This window comes from Mytilus californianus, unplaced genomic scaffold, assembly GCF_021869535.1.
Source record: "Mytilus californianus isolate M0D057914Y unplaced genomic scaffold, xbMytCali1.0.p SCAF_4, whole genome shotgun sequence".
NCBI classification, from domain to species: Eukaryota; Metazoa; Mollusca; class Bivalvia; order Mytilida; family Mytilidae; genus Mytilus; species Mytilus californianus.
In genome coordinates this window covers 66377450-66390270 of record NW_026262690.1, presented here as the reverse complement: position 1 = coordinate 66390270, position 12821 = coordinate 66377450, and positions in this window count along the sequence as shown.

The window sequence follows — 12821 nt, the reverse complement described above, 5'->3', positions numbered from 1 at the left end:
TTCAAAGATTGAAATGTTAAGGCACCACTGTAATTAGTTAATCAAATTGCCTAATAAAAAGAGAGAATATACCAAGGAGTCATTCAAAAATCATAACTCCAATAAAAACAGACAATACCATGGCAAAAAGAAACCGACGAAAGGATTAACAACTAACAAAACATCACATAGAAAACTAAGGACTAAGCAACAAGAACCCCACCAAAACCGGATGTGAACTCAGGTATTCTGTAAAGTTAAGCAGTAATGTCACAATCGAGAAGAAGAGGACTGGATTTTAGTTACTACAAATGTGACATATGACTAGTCACGGTCAACCAAACCACGATGGCGTCCGTAAAACTTTCGATAGGATGTATTCAACCTCACCACTTGGAATTCTTGATGAAATAGTTTCCTTGTAAGCAATAACCGTCTATCAATGAAATCAAAGGCAAGACCTGGGATATTTTATTAACTGAGATATATACTTTAAATGCAGGTGCTGCTACGTTGTTGCTACGCAGAAATGACAAGTTCACAATAGTCATTTTTTTTTAAGTCGAGGCAGACTTAACTGTATCTGTTGTATCCTTTGTTCCAATTTCATTAAGATAGATGCCGTCAAAATACTAGTAGAGCACCAAAAACTGAATTATTCACAGAAAGTATACACTATATATCTAAAGAGAAAAGCAAATTTAAGTTTACAGCCAGTTTTTTTTCATTTTTCTTGAGAAGCTCTTGTATACAGTCTGCCTCAAAACAATAAAGAAACAAGTCGGAAATTAGAGGGACACAATTGCACACTATAGGAATGCCGATTGTCTGTTTAAAACATGTCCTTCAAATGTAGCAAATATTTTGTCAATAAAAAAATCCAGCAGTTTGAAGATTAACTTTCTGTTGGAATCAGAGTGTTTTTTTTTAACAAAGTATGATTATCCAATACTAAAACAAAATATTTGTATCTGTGTGGACTTTCTGTTTTATTCTTTTAAATTGTCTTTAAAATTAGAATGAGGAATGCTAGTATAAAAAGTAGAGAAGTCAAATGTTTTATGCTATTGCAAGAAGAGAGGGGCTTTGATTTATGTATTCTAACAGATCTTTTCAATTTGTTAGTTCTCACATCTTATGCACACCACCCTTAGAGTAGGTAGTTCCACAGTCACTCTGAAGCCCGGTTTTGATTGCTGATAAGATAGATGTTAATTACGTGGAAAGAGGTTTCTGGAGCATTTTGTAGACCCAGCAATATAGCGTTGTTTGTAAGGACACCTGTTCAATTTGTGTATCCAGTACAGTGAATGAAGATCAAGTTTTCATATTTGGTTTAAATTCCAATTGTCATACAACCGATCTATGATTGTCAAGGATTTCCTCTTTTGAAGGTGTCGTGTGGGTATTATTGGGTTTCCAAATGCATTGCTAACACCTCATTCTTTTACCAAACAGTTAATGTATTTGATTTACAAACCTACACGATATGTTCTAGGGCTTCAGTGACAATAACATATTTGTCATAGAGGAAGGACAAGTGCTTAGCAACAATTGGGTCTTTGAAGATAGATCTAAACGTGTGTTCTTAGATCCATTTAGCCTTTTAATCTTAATTTGGATCAACTAACAACCAGGCTTAGCACACTCGGAAAGATTATCTACGTCTTCTTTTTCACGTTTTGCACATTGTCTGGCATAATCCTTGACTGAAACGGCATTTCGATCCTTCGGCTAACACATTTCCTAGAAAAAATGTTGTTGACAATGTAAACGTAGCCAGCCGGATTATATATGAATGGGAAACTTGAACTCAGGTGGTTTAGACTTGAAGTCTTCAATGTTGAAAGTATTCAACACATGTTTGTAGTTGAGAGAGAGCTCCCTTTCGATAGATGTGGTATAGGTATAGAGATGATTGGTATAGAGTGAACAATGCAGCTGATCAGAAGATAGAAAATAATAAAGCTTCAAAGGTTACTCTTTTCACCTAATGATAGATAAACTGGATAATGTCAGGATTTTCCAATTAGGGGCCAATGCATCAATCTGGATAATTTCAATCAGAACACAAGCATGTATATGGTTAACAGCCATAAGATTCCCGTCAGAAAGGTGTATTCTGATCAATGAATGGGATTTTGCCTTTGCTAAATCCTTTTTCTTTTTTAAAATAGTTCTGTGCTATGGTAAGTTAATTAAAGAACTACTATATAGTACTCAGCTACTTAGTGACAACAGTATATTACCGATGTATAAATCTCATAAATCCATTAAGAGGATTAAAAAAAAAGTGAAACTTGGCGCGTCGACAGGATAAGCGCCAACTGCTATGCATCAACCGTCATGTAAATCAACATTCAGTCAAATATCCCAATCGGGAATAGAATACAAACAGTAAATTTTCAGATCAGACGACAATTCTAGTATCTAAAGATCTAATTCAGAGAAAACATGACGCTAGGACGCCTCGTATCGGCCAACGAATTCGTAAATGTAACCGTAAATGTAGGAAGCAGGAGTTTACCGATGTGCAAATATCATAAATCGATAAAAAAGATACATATCAAGGTAAAACAAAAACTGAAGGAATCGCAATCACTTCAAAAGGAGCGAGCCCGGGTACGTCGACAGGGCAAGTGTTTCTTCCTTTGCATGCATCAATCAACACACACTCAGTCAAAATGTCACAATCGGGAATAGCACACCATAGGTAAAATTACACATCAGACGACTATTCTGGTATCTTATAATCTAAGACCGCGAAAATATATCGCTGGTGAATTTAGACAAAGACACATCGTATCGGTCGAACATTTCGTGATGGTGACCATAAAACTTATGTATTTTCGATTTCAGTCGTTCCTACATATGATATGCTGGAGCAGCTTTTGTATAAGAAGCACGCCCTGTAAATGAAGTCCATAATGAGTAAATATGCACGGGCGTAACGTTTCAGTTTAGATATGTAAACACCATACGATGGGACAGATGATATATTACTGTTGAGAAATGAGAATTGGGAAGTTGAAATCATCACATTTGTCAAAAATGCAAGTTTAAAGTCGTCCATCTGTGTCCATATCGAGGAAAACATAAAGACTTGAAGCAGACCTTGTAGCTCCGTTAATATCCTTACTCTCAACTGGACTGTGAGATGCAAGTACCCACACCAACGTATCTGAAGGTGAAATTAAAGATTTTTGCAAGATGCTTTTTCTTTTTCGTTCAGAAGGTTCGGTATGAATTCTGCTTCATATGAGTACAAAAACAAGTCGGCCAGTTGTGATGCACTATTAGTACCCATTGTACTGTCTATTGGAATACCAATCTTCAAATCTCAACCAAAATGTTGTCGATCAAAAAGCCCAGCATTTTGATGATATCACCTTGTAATTATTGTTGAATTTAGTGTGTTTTTTTACAAAGTATAATTTTTCATGACCTAAATCAAGGAATTTGTACCTATAATCCCATTTTTTGTAGAGAAAGCGCTGTTTGATAAGACTAATAAAACTTATGTAGTGTCGATTTCATTCCTTATTCTTCTTATCTCTGCTGGATCAGTTTCTGTGTAAGGAGCAGACAATTTTGACCAACAATTTACTGAAAATACGCATTTCATAACTCCGCAGACAATACAGAATTCTCGTTCATGTTCTAAAAAATGAAATGATAATAAAGTTGCAATATAAAAGTCAGCAGTGAAAGTAAATAAAACAGGTACAGGACCAAAAGAAAAAAAGACAAGATAACATCTTAGATACAGAATTGAAAGATTTAGCATAATGCGCGTGTACATATGGCCTTTCTCCCAAGTGTGCATATTCAGCTTATTATCTATGTGAAGCACGAACACCCCAAAACAAAATCATTTTTTTTACAACGCTCAAATGGAAACTTCTTTGTCTAAGAATGCCTATTTGTTTTTGATACCCAAACATGTTCTTTAAAGAGTTATTAACACTAAAATCTAAAAAGTACGACAAACATTTTTTTATTTTTTCTAGAAAAGAGAGTTAAATGTATGTATACGCAATATCTAACAATTAAAGGTGATTTTATTCCCGAATTCTAGAGTCCTTTATTTTATGTTTGTTTATATTAATATTTGGGAAATCATTTTTTTTTTGTGAATTATACATAAACTAAATGACAGAAATTAATATAAACTGTTGCAGAAGTAATATATTGTATTCAATATTGTAGTGTGATTTTATCTACTTACACTCAAGTTTTGATTTTTAACGTACTGACTGGCAAGGTAACAGTCCACTTGAACATATTTCACCGAACCCTGACACACGGGTAAACCCGAAACGACAAGCTTTTGCTCTATCCTTAAATGCTGCGACCCTAGTGTAAAAGAAACAATAACCAGTTTTTTTATGCCATGGCCACGACCATCAACACTCAAGAGCTTATTTGGTACTTATCGAAGAAAATTAATATATTTTCCTACAAATTATATTGTTATATTTCTTGCTTCTATTCAGCAAACTTATATTTCCATTTCAAAGATTAACTGGTTACATATCTAAGAGTTACATGGTAGGCCTAAATCATTTCTGTAATAAGGCAGTTTCTGTATATTCCCGTCGTAGACGGGATGTTTTATGGTATACTACTGTCCGTCCTTTCGTACCATAACTCAAATGTTGTGTTAAAATTACATGAGAATTGGTTAAACAAATAACCAATTCTCAAGTAATTTTAACACAACATTAGAAATGACGAACGAAAACTTCTGTTTGATTTAAAAAGTTTTCGGCTCTCTCGTTCTAGAGTTACGGGACAATAACCGTTCCAATTAAGGCACCATTTTTTATAGCGTACACTTACTCCAATATGGCTGAATTGATTCATCAATACTTTACATTGTTATTGTGGTTGGTGAAAGATAGCTTCCTTTCGATTTCTTAAATTTTCTGGTTTGTCGTTTGAGAGTTTCGGGACTTTAAACCGTTTGAATTATGGCAATTGTTATATATCGCGCACAAACTCCAGTATTCCTAGATTGATTTTTTCAAAACTTTACATTATTGTTGGATTTAACAAAAAGGAATCTTCCTTTCGAATTTTTATTTTTTTTCTGGTTTGTCGTTCATGAGTTAGATTTAAGTAATTTTTTCACATGTTGTACCATAACTGGAGTTTGCTTGCATTGATTTACTGGATATTTTACTTAATTGTTGGAATTGGTGAACAAAACATACAGTTTTATTTCCGAAATTTCATTTCAGAGACTTTGACCCTCAGATAAAGGCATTTTTTAAACATCATACACTGGCTCTAGTATTCCTGGATCAAAATGCAACAAACTTAACTGTAATACAAGTGGGAGGTTTAGCTAGCTATAAAACCAGGTTTAACCCTCAATTTTTTCCCCGGAAAATACCTGTACCAAGTCAGGAATATAGCAGTCGTATTTCACTCGTTCTGTTGGTTGATAACGTTTGATTTTGTTCGTTTTTTTTTTACTACCCCTTTTTGAATTTACCGTGGAGTTCGGTAATTTTGTTATACTTTTTTAACACTGTTGTTGAATATGGTGAATGTAGACTCCAGAGTTATTAGACTTTTAACAGTCATATTTGACAAAATATGTATACCTCTAGTGGTATCCTCATGCATGTTTTTCTACAGAGCCATTTCATTTGCTTCTGATTAAAATGCCTACTATATATAATAATTATATTATTGCAACAATTTTAATATGCACAATAGGGGCGTATCATGCGCTTTTGGCGCAGCTGTTTATGAAATATGTTGAAAAGATAATATTCATAAATGAGCAATTTTACCTTAAATTATCATATATATATTACATCACTAATGTGCTGCATGCATGAGTTGTTTCTGTATCCATTATAAATTTAGCTTGTTTTGTTTGATGATTCAGTTAAAAGGTATGTAAATTCTAAAATCGATAATGCATGCATAGTGCAAAAAAATAATCGTTGATTTTCTATATGTTCTAGTTTATTTTTATACATGGAGATTTACTAATCAAAATCCTTTATGAATTTGATTGGCTATTATGACATTAGTACAGAAACTGTTGTAAACGTTGTAAAAATAGTAGTATGTTGCCTTTGATACATAAAATATCATGCGTCTTATCGCCTGATGAAGAACATAATGGGTGCCTCTTCTGGAACAAGAACTGAAAGAGCTTTCAGAGCACCGGACTTCATCTCCGGCATATTGGTGTTCATGTTGTTAAATATTTTGTTTTCTGTGATGCGTTTTGTGTTTTTTTGTTAAGACTCTTGTGTTCTACTTTCGTCCAATCTCCCTGTTATTTTTTAGCTTATGTGTTTGATCGCCAAATGCAATGTTCTTACTTCAATTATTTACAACTGTAAATAAATTGCAAACAAAAATACGGTTAGGTTATCGTAACATTTTGAATATTGATGATTACAAATCTAAGTGTCCAATTTCATTGTGCTTTGGGTTGATTCATAGCAAAAGCTAGTTGAAAGCAAAAAAAAAAAAAGAAAGAAAAGAAGATAAAATAATGATAATAAAAAGACATGTTTAGGCAGTTGCTGAAGCCAACTTAATTATCAACTTAAATATTAAACTCAAAAATCAAGATGCCAACCGGGTCAGTGTCGATGAAAGGATTTGTTTCCTTGAACAATTCAGCAATTGACATCGTTCAATATTTCTTTATAATATATGATTACATACACACTAAGTTAATGTTGATAACCAAATGAATAACAAATATGCTGCAGATTCCGAACTATAACCATACCAATTGATAATAATGACATTATACTTCGTTTATCATCAGGCGGATCCAGGTCCTACTTTTAGTTTATGTAAGAATTTATTCCTAGTTATAGTATAATAAAAGTGCAAAAGTAAAATCCAGTCTTGAATTTGGTTCGAAATGAGTTTGATTTAGCTCGCCTGATTCATTGGGCCTGGGAAATTTTGTACATTTGCACCTGTTGCTCGATATTTTCACAATATCACTCAGCGGGCAAACTTTTGTGTGGTTTTAATATATTATCGTTCATAATTCTTGTTTTATTTTTGCTCGGAGAGCGGAGCAGTAGAGGGAGATTAATCCGTCTGTGACCAGTTTTGATTCATACAGTTTATGGCGGACTTGCAGTCTAATCTTCCTGGGCGTAACATTCGCATTCCCTGTACCTCTATATATAATCCGCAAATTAAATTCCTTTAATTTCTATAGATTATTAATATATGACACAAATGCTGCCAATCCTGCTATAAAGGTCACCTCTATCAAGCGAAAATCGGTCTTTCAGGCTACCCTCTTACCTCCGCACTGTATTAATAGCTATGTCGATTTTCAACCCTAATATAAAATACAATCAAATGATAACAAAATAAAAATCAAATGTATCAATAAATTCCTGCAAGTACTACCAACAGATATGTTGAAGCCGTATCTGTAGTTGTTTAGATCCTTATTATTTTGTATGTGGTGGAGAGTTGTGTTATAAACAATCATGCGATATCTGTTTTAAGTTGCTTAAGAGTGATTGATACTTTCAATAGCTGTCATTCCATTAACAGTGATATATCTCGCAAATAATTTTCCGGAGATACTGAAATTTCGCCACTCTTTCGAAATGTTTTGATTTTGTATGCTCTAAGCCAGCTTGGTATCTTAGATGTTTTTTTTTAATTAATTACTAGCAAGATGCAATTTAGAGAGCAAAAAACAGAGAAAGATAAAGACATATCAGATTAAAAAAATAAGTTCTTAATTTACTTTTCTATCCTTGAATATTGTATGTTGTTGATATATATATATTCACATGTTTTTATAACACGACACATAGTCTAGTCATCAATTGTTTCCTATAATGTCTTCAACATGTGTTTAAGCATTCGACCTGAAAATTGTTTGGTTTCCTGAATTTTAATTTAGAATAGCTCTGAGTTATCACCAAATTTGTATAAAGTGCTAATTGTTTAGCACATGGTGGAAACTAACACTGATGACCGTTTATTCCCTAGTGCATCATTAACCAAGTAGTAAGTGCTTCACCACATGATTATAATATGCATTTCTGCAATTTTCCGTTGATGTATTTATAAATTATTAAAAAAACAAAAATTTTGGTTTTGATTGTTCCTAATGAAGGTTAGTTCGGAAAAACTCTCCTAACAAATCAAATTTATAATGATCAGTTTATTAACCACTGTTTGAAATACAAATCATGATAAATTTACATTGTCCGGAACATGATTTTATTATTTGGTTTTCTATTCACCAATTTGGCATGTAATAATATATAAAAAAAACGCATTATGATTTCTTTGTGATGGACATTATTTGGGATTACTGGCAGATACATTTTTGCATTTTTGGAATCTATATATAGCCAATAAATTGTCTTCCAGGAGAATTTGTCTCACTAAATATTCTCCATTTACACGTAGTAAAACAATACGAGTAAAAGCAAATTGATGACTGCTCTTCTGTTTAAATAGAGGAAACATAACATTAGTATTCCTATGTTATGGTTTAAAATTTGAGTTATAGCCCTTTGGTTGATCGTCTCTAAAGATTTTGGTTCATAACATTTATTGAAATTTAGATGGGATTTTTATTATTCTGTATTTGACTGTTTACTCACTATATGATCTACCTTTTCCGATTAGTTTCTCATTACTGAAAAAGTATATGTACTGATATCTTCGATTTCTTTTAATTGTTATGTAAATGTAATACTATTTTGCTCTTTCGAACATACGTCGATTTAAGTAAAATGACGACAACTGCCTTATATTGTCTCTTCACATGTATAAATGTAGAAATGTGTGTTTAAACTATCGCGTAATTTGTCTGACGGTAGTTGATTATTCGGGATAACGTAAACAAGGAATACAACAACAAGACACAAAGTTGTGTTTTCCTTTTTCACTCATTTTTTTTTAAGAATTATTACATTGACACTCTAGCTTGTGTCTCTGCTTGACACATATGAATATGATCAATTTTGATTAATGTGTGAACAACTCAAACAGGTTGCACAGAATGTTTCTTAGTTAAAGGACAATTATCGTTATGCGGACAATATATTATATGAAGCAGGTATCCACTATCGAAATTGTTTTTGTTAAGAACCAAAAACCAAAAAAAACAAAAACCATGTTAACATGAAAATTCCAAAATCGAAGTCATCAGGGTTGGTGCACAATGTGATTTAAAGCATGACAAACTATCATCTTCAAAGACCATGCCATACTTCCCTCCAGATTTTTATTTGTCAAACATTCTATTGAAATGGTAGCTAAATTACTAATCGTGATTATACAGATAAAAATGTAAGATGCCAAGTGGCAATTAGAAATCATACCAGGATCCCATAGGCAATACCGTGTTCCCAGAGACAATAGCACGACCAATAGCTAAAACAAAAAGAGACAAACAACAGTCCTTGAAACACAACACAGAATGACAAAGAGGGAATTTACTACTAACATTTTCAACCCAGATTATTAAACTTCACATACATACTGAAGATGTGTAGTTTCATTTATTTAATAGTTTAAGGAAGTTTCAATGCATTCTTTACTTTTTTTCAGGCAAAATTTCAAGCGGAATGTACGTTTTGCAAAATAAACCTAAAACAGGTTTTTTTTACCAATTACCTTGAATATTTGCACACATATTGAATATTGTGGAGGAAAAAAAAACACGATTCAGGATAATAATTTCCTCAATGAACAAAACATCTCTAAAAGACAACAACAACGGGACTCTCTTTCAATTCCTTAAAAATTCTAAAGTTATTTTTCTTATATTTCTTTAGATGAACTCAAGGTTTTGAAAACTATATAAAAATTCATCAAAGATATCAAGCTCATAATTTTGTACGCCAGATGCGCGTTTCGTCTTCATAAGACTCATCAGTGTTTCTCGAATCAAAACAGTTGGAAGGCCAAATAAAAAACCCAAATACTGGTATAGCAATCTATTCCTCGGGGTAGAAAAACCTGAGTGTTTTCAATAATTCAAACATTTTATAAACGGTATAGTTACAAAGAATGAACATACCAATGATATTTCATGTCAATACACAAGTGCTATATTGTTGAAGGCCGTATGATGACCTATATTTGATAACCTCTGCGTCATTTGGTCTCTGGTTGAGGGTTGCATCATTGGCAATATACAACATTTTCTTATTCTATATTGGGCTGGTGATACCCTCGGGGCTGAAACGTCCACCAGAATCTGTTATCGACCTAGTAGTTGTTTTAAAAAACTTATTAAAGATACTAGGCTTATAATTTGGTAAAACCAAAAATTCCCAAAATTGTACCAAATACGGCTAAGGCAATCTATTCCTTGGGATAAATGAACATTAATATTTTGAATAATTCAACATTTTATAAAGTGGTATTCAAGACTATGGTATGACCTTGCTATTTAACACTGTTTTATGATCAGCAAATATATACAACAACAGGAAGAAGCAAAACGTATTTTGTATTGTTGGTTCTAAAAAACATTTGCAAAAAATCAACGTACGACGTTATGAAATGTGCCACAAAATGTATAAAATACTAAGCGTAATATGTTATTTTCATTCCGAGTCTCCAAGACCGTCCTGGTTTACAGAGCGATAATCTTCATTATATAGTACATTCACTTTCATTATTGGTTATAGTCGTTTGTTTACAGAGTGAGTGACAAATGTTCGTTCATTTCATTAGTGGCTATATTGCTCTGTTTATTATCCACTGTCAATCAAAGGTTATAAATACAGAAAATCATGGAGAACCATAGTTCCACAGAAATACAAATGAGAGTTGGGTATATGAAATGTGTCAAAGACTGCAATAGCTGGGTTGAAATACTTATGGTGTAAGTGATTTGAAGACATAAAAGGGTACTAACACTTGTATTTGGGGACCATGTTTTAAAATTGAAGCATGGAAAAGATGATATCTACTGATTACTACAAAACGAAAACTATAGTTTCAAGGGAGATATTTGTTAAACAGACACACATTCTATAACGTTTTTGATAAAATGAGGCTCACACCTTCCATGATTATACAAACTTTCTAAAAAGTTTGACAGCTCTGGGACTGTATAAGCTTATTACACAGAATGGGTATTCTCCATATATAAAGCTGCTAAAAAATTGACCTCGTTCCACTCTTTTGAACATCCTTGTTTAAAATATTAATCTGTCATGGGTCAGTAAAGCTTGGGATATTGATTTCAATTTTCTGTGTGGAATGGACTTGTATAAAAAAAATACCACATTACTTATAAAGGATAAAGCTTGAAAATATGGTATTAATGGTATTAATTACTAATGTTCATATTAATATCTTGCATTAAAAATTTCAATAAATGATATTATTCAATCAAAGAATAAAGTTTTAACATTCTTTATTTACTGCAAATATAGTTGAAACACCGACCTTCAATTCAATTTGGTAGCCATGATGAGTTTGTCTTATTTCAAATGTGAAGTAAAATAATAAAATATAAAATAGATGTATAAAGCACAGTTTTAGTGATATCTTGTAGTTCATTTTGAATGTTAGATATTTAAATGCGATTGGAAAAAAATTATACCAGGCTTATAATTTTGTACCAGTGACACTCGAATCAAAAAAGTTTAAAGGCCAAATTAAGAAAGAAGTTGAAGAACATTGAGGACACGAAATTCCGAAAGGTTCTGCCAAATACAACTAAGGTAATCTATTCCTGTTGTAGACATTACAAGTATTTCGAACAATAGTTTATTTATAAATGACCTTATCAATGATAATTCGTGTCAACACAGAAGTGCTGACTACTGGGCGGGTGATACGCTCGGGAAGGAAACCTCCACCAGCAGTGGCATCGACCCAGTGGTTGGAAACAACTCATCAAAGATACACGGCTTATAATTTTTTACGCCAGACGCGCGTTTCGTCTACTAAAAACTCATCAGTGACGCTTGAATAAGAAAAATTAAAACGCCAAATAAAGTTCGAAGTTGAAGAGTATTGAGTACTCACAATTATGAACGGTTTTGCCTAAAACAGCTACGGTAATCTATTCCTGTGGCAGAAAATCCCAATTATTAGGGAACAATTCATAGTTTTGTAAAGTTTATTTATAAATTTGACCATATCAATGATAATTCATTTCAACACAGAAATACTGACTTATGGGCTGGTGATATCCTCGGAGATGAAAATTCCAAAAGAAGTGACATCGAACCAGTAGTTGTATGTTTCCTTTGGAAAGTTCAATATTGATCCAGTACCAACTACAACTGGAGTAATCTTAGATCGGTACTTTGTGTCTTTCGTCTTTCTGTTAGTTTTTGTGCTTCCTGCCGATCTCATAATCATGCTTTTTTTTTACTTTCAGTACGGTTTGTTCTCATATTGTTACACCATTGCCCAGGTTATTGGAGGGTTGATTGGTCACAAACATGTTCAAGTCCGACACATGTACCTGTCCCAAGTCATGGGCCCTTTTTAGTTAGTGTCTGTCAATTTTGGTTTTCATTTATTGTTCAAGCATGGTCCAGGAAGATGTTTTTTTCTCGTTTGAATTGTTTCAATCTTTTTAAAGCCGATGCCTTTTAAAGCTGCCTACACGGTATGAGTTTTGATCAATGCTGAAAGCCGTACTTTGATCTGTAGTTTCGTACATTCACGTCATTTGGTCTCTGTTAGACAGTTGACTTATTGGCAATCATACCACATCTCCTTATTTACACATTTACTACTACTTCGCAGTTTCGTGTTGACAATAACATAATATAACTGACGTATAAAGTCTAAACTAAACCATGCTATCTGTCTCCTAGCACAAAATAACGACCAAC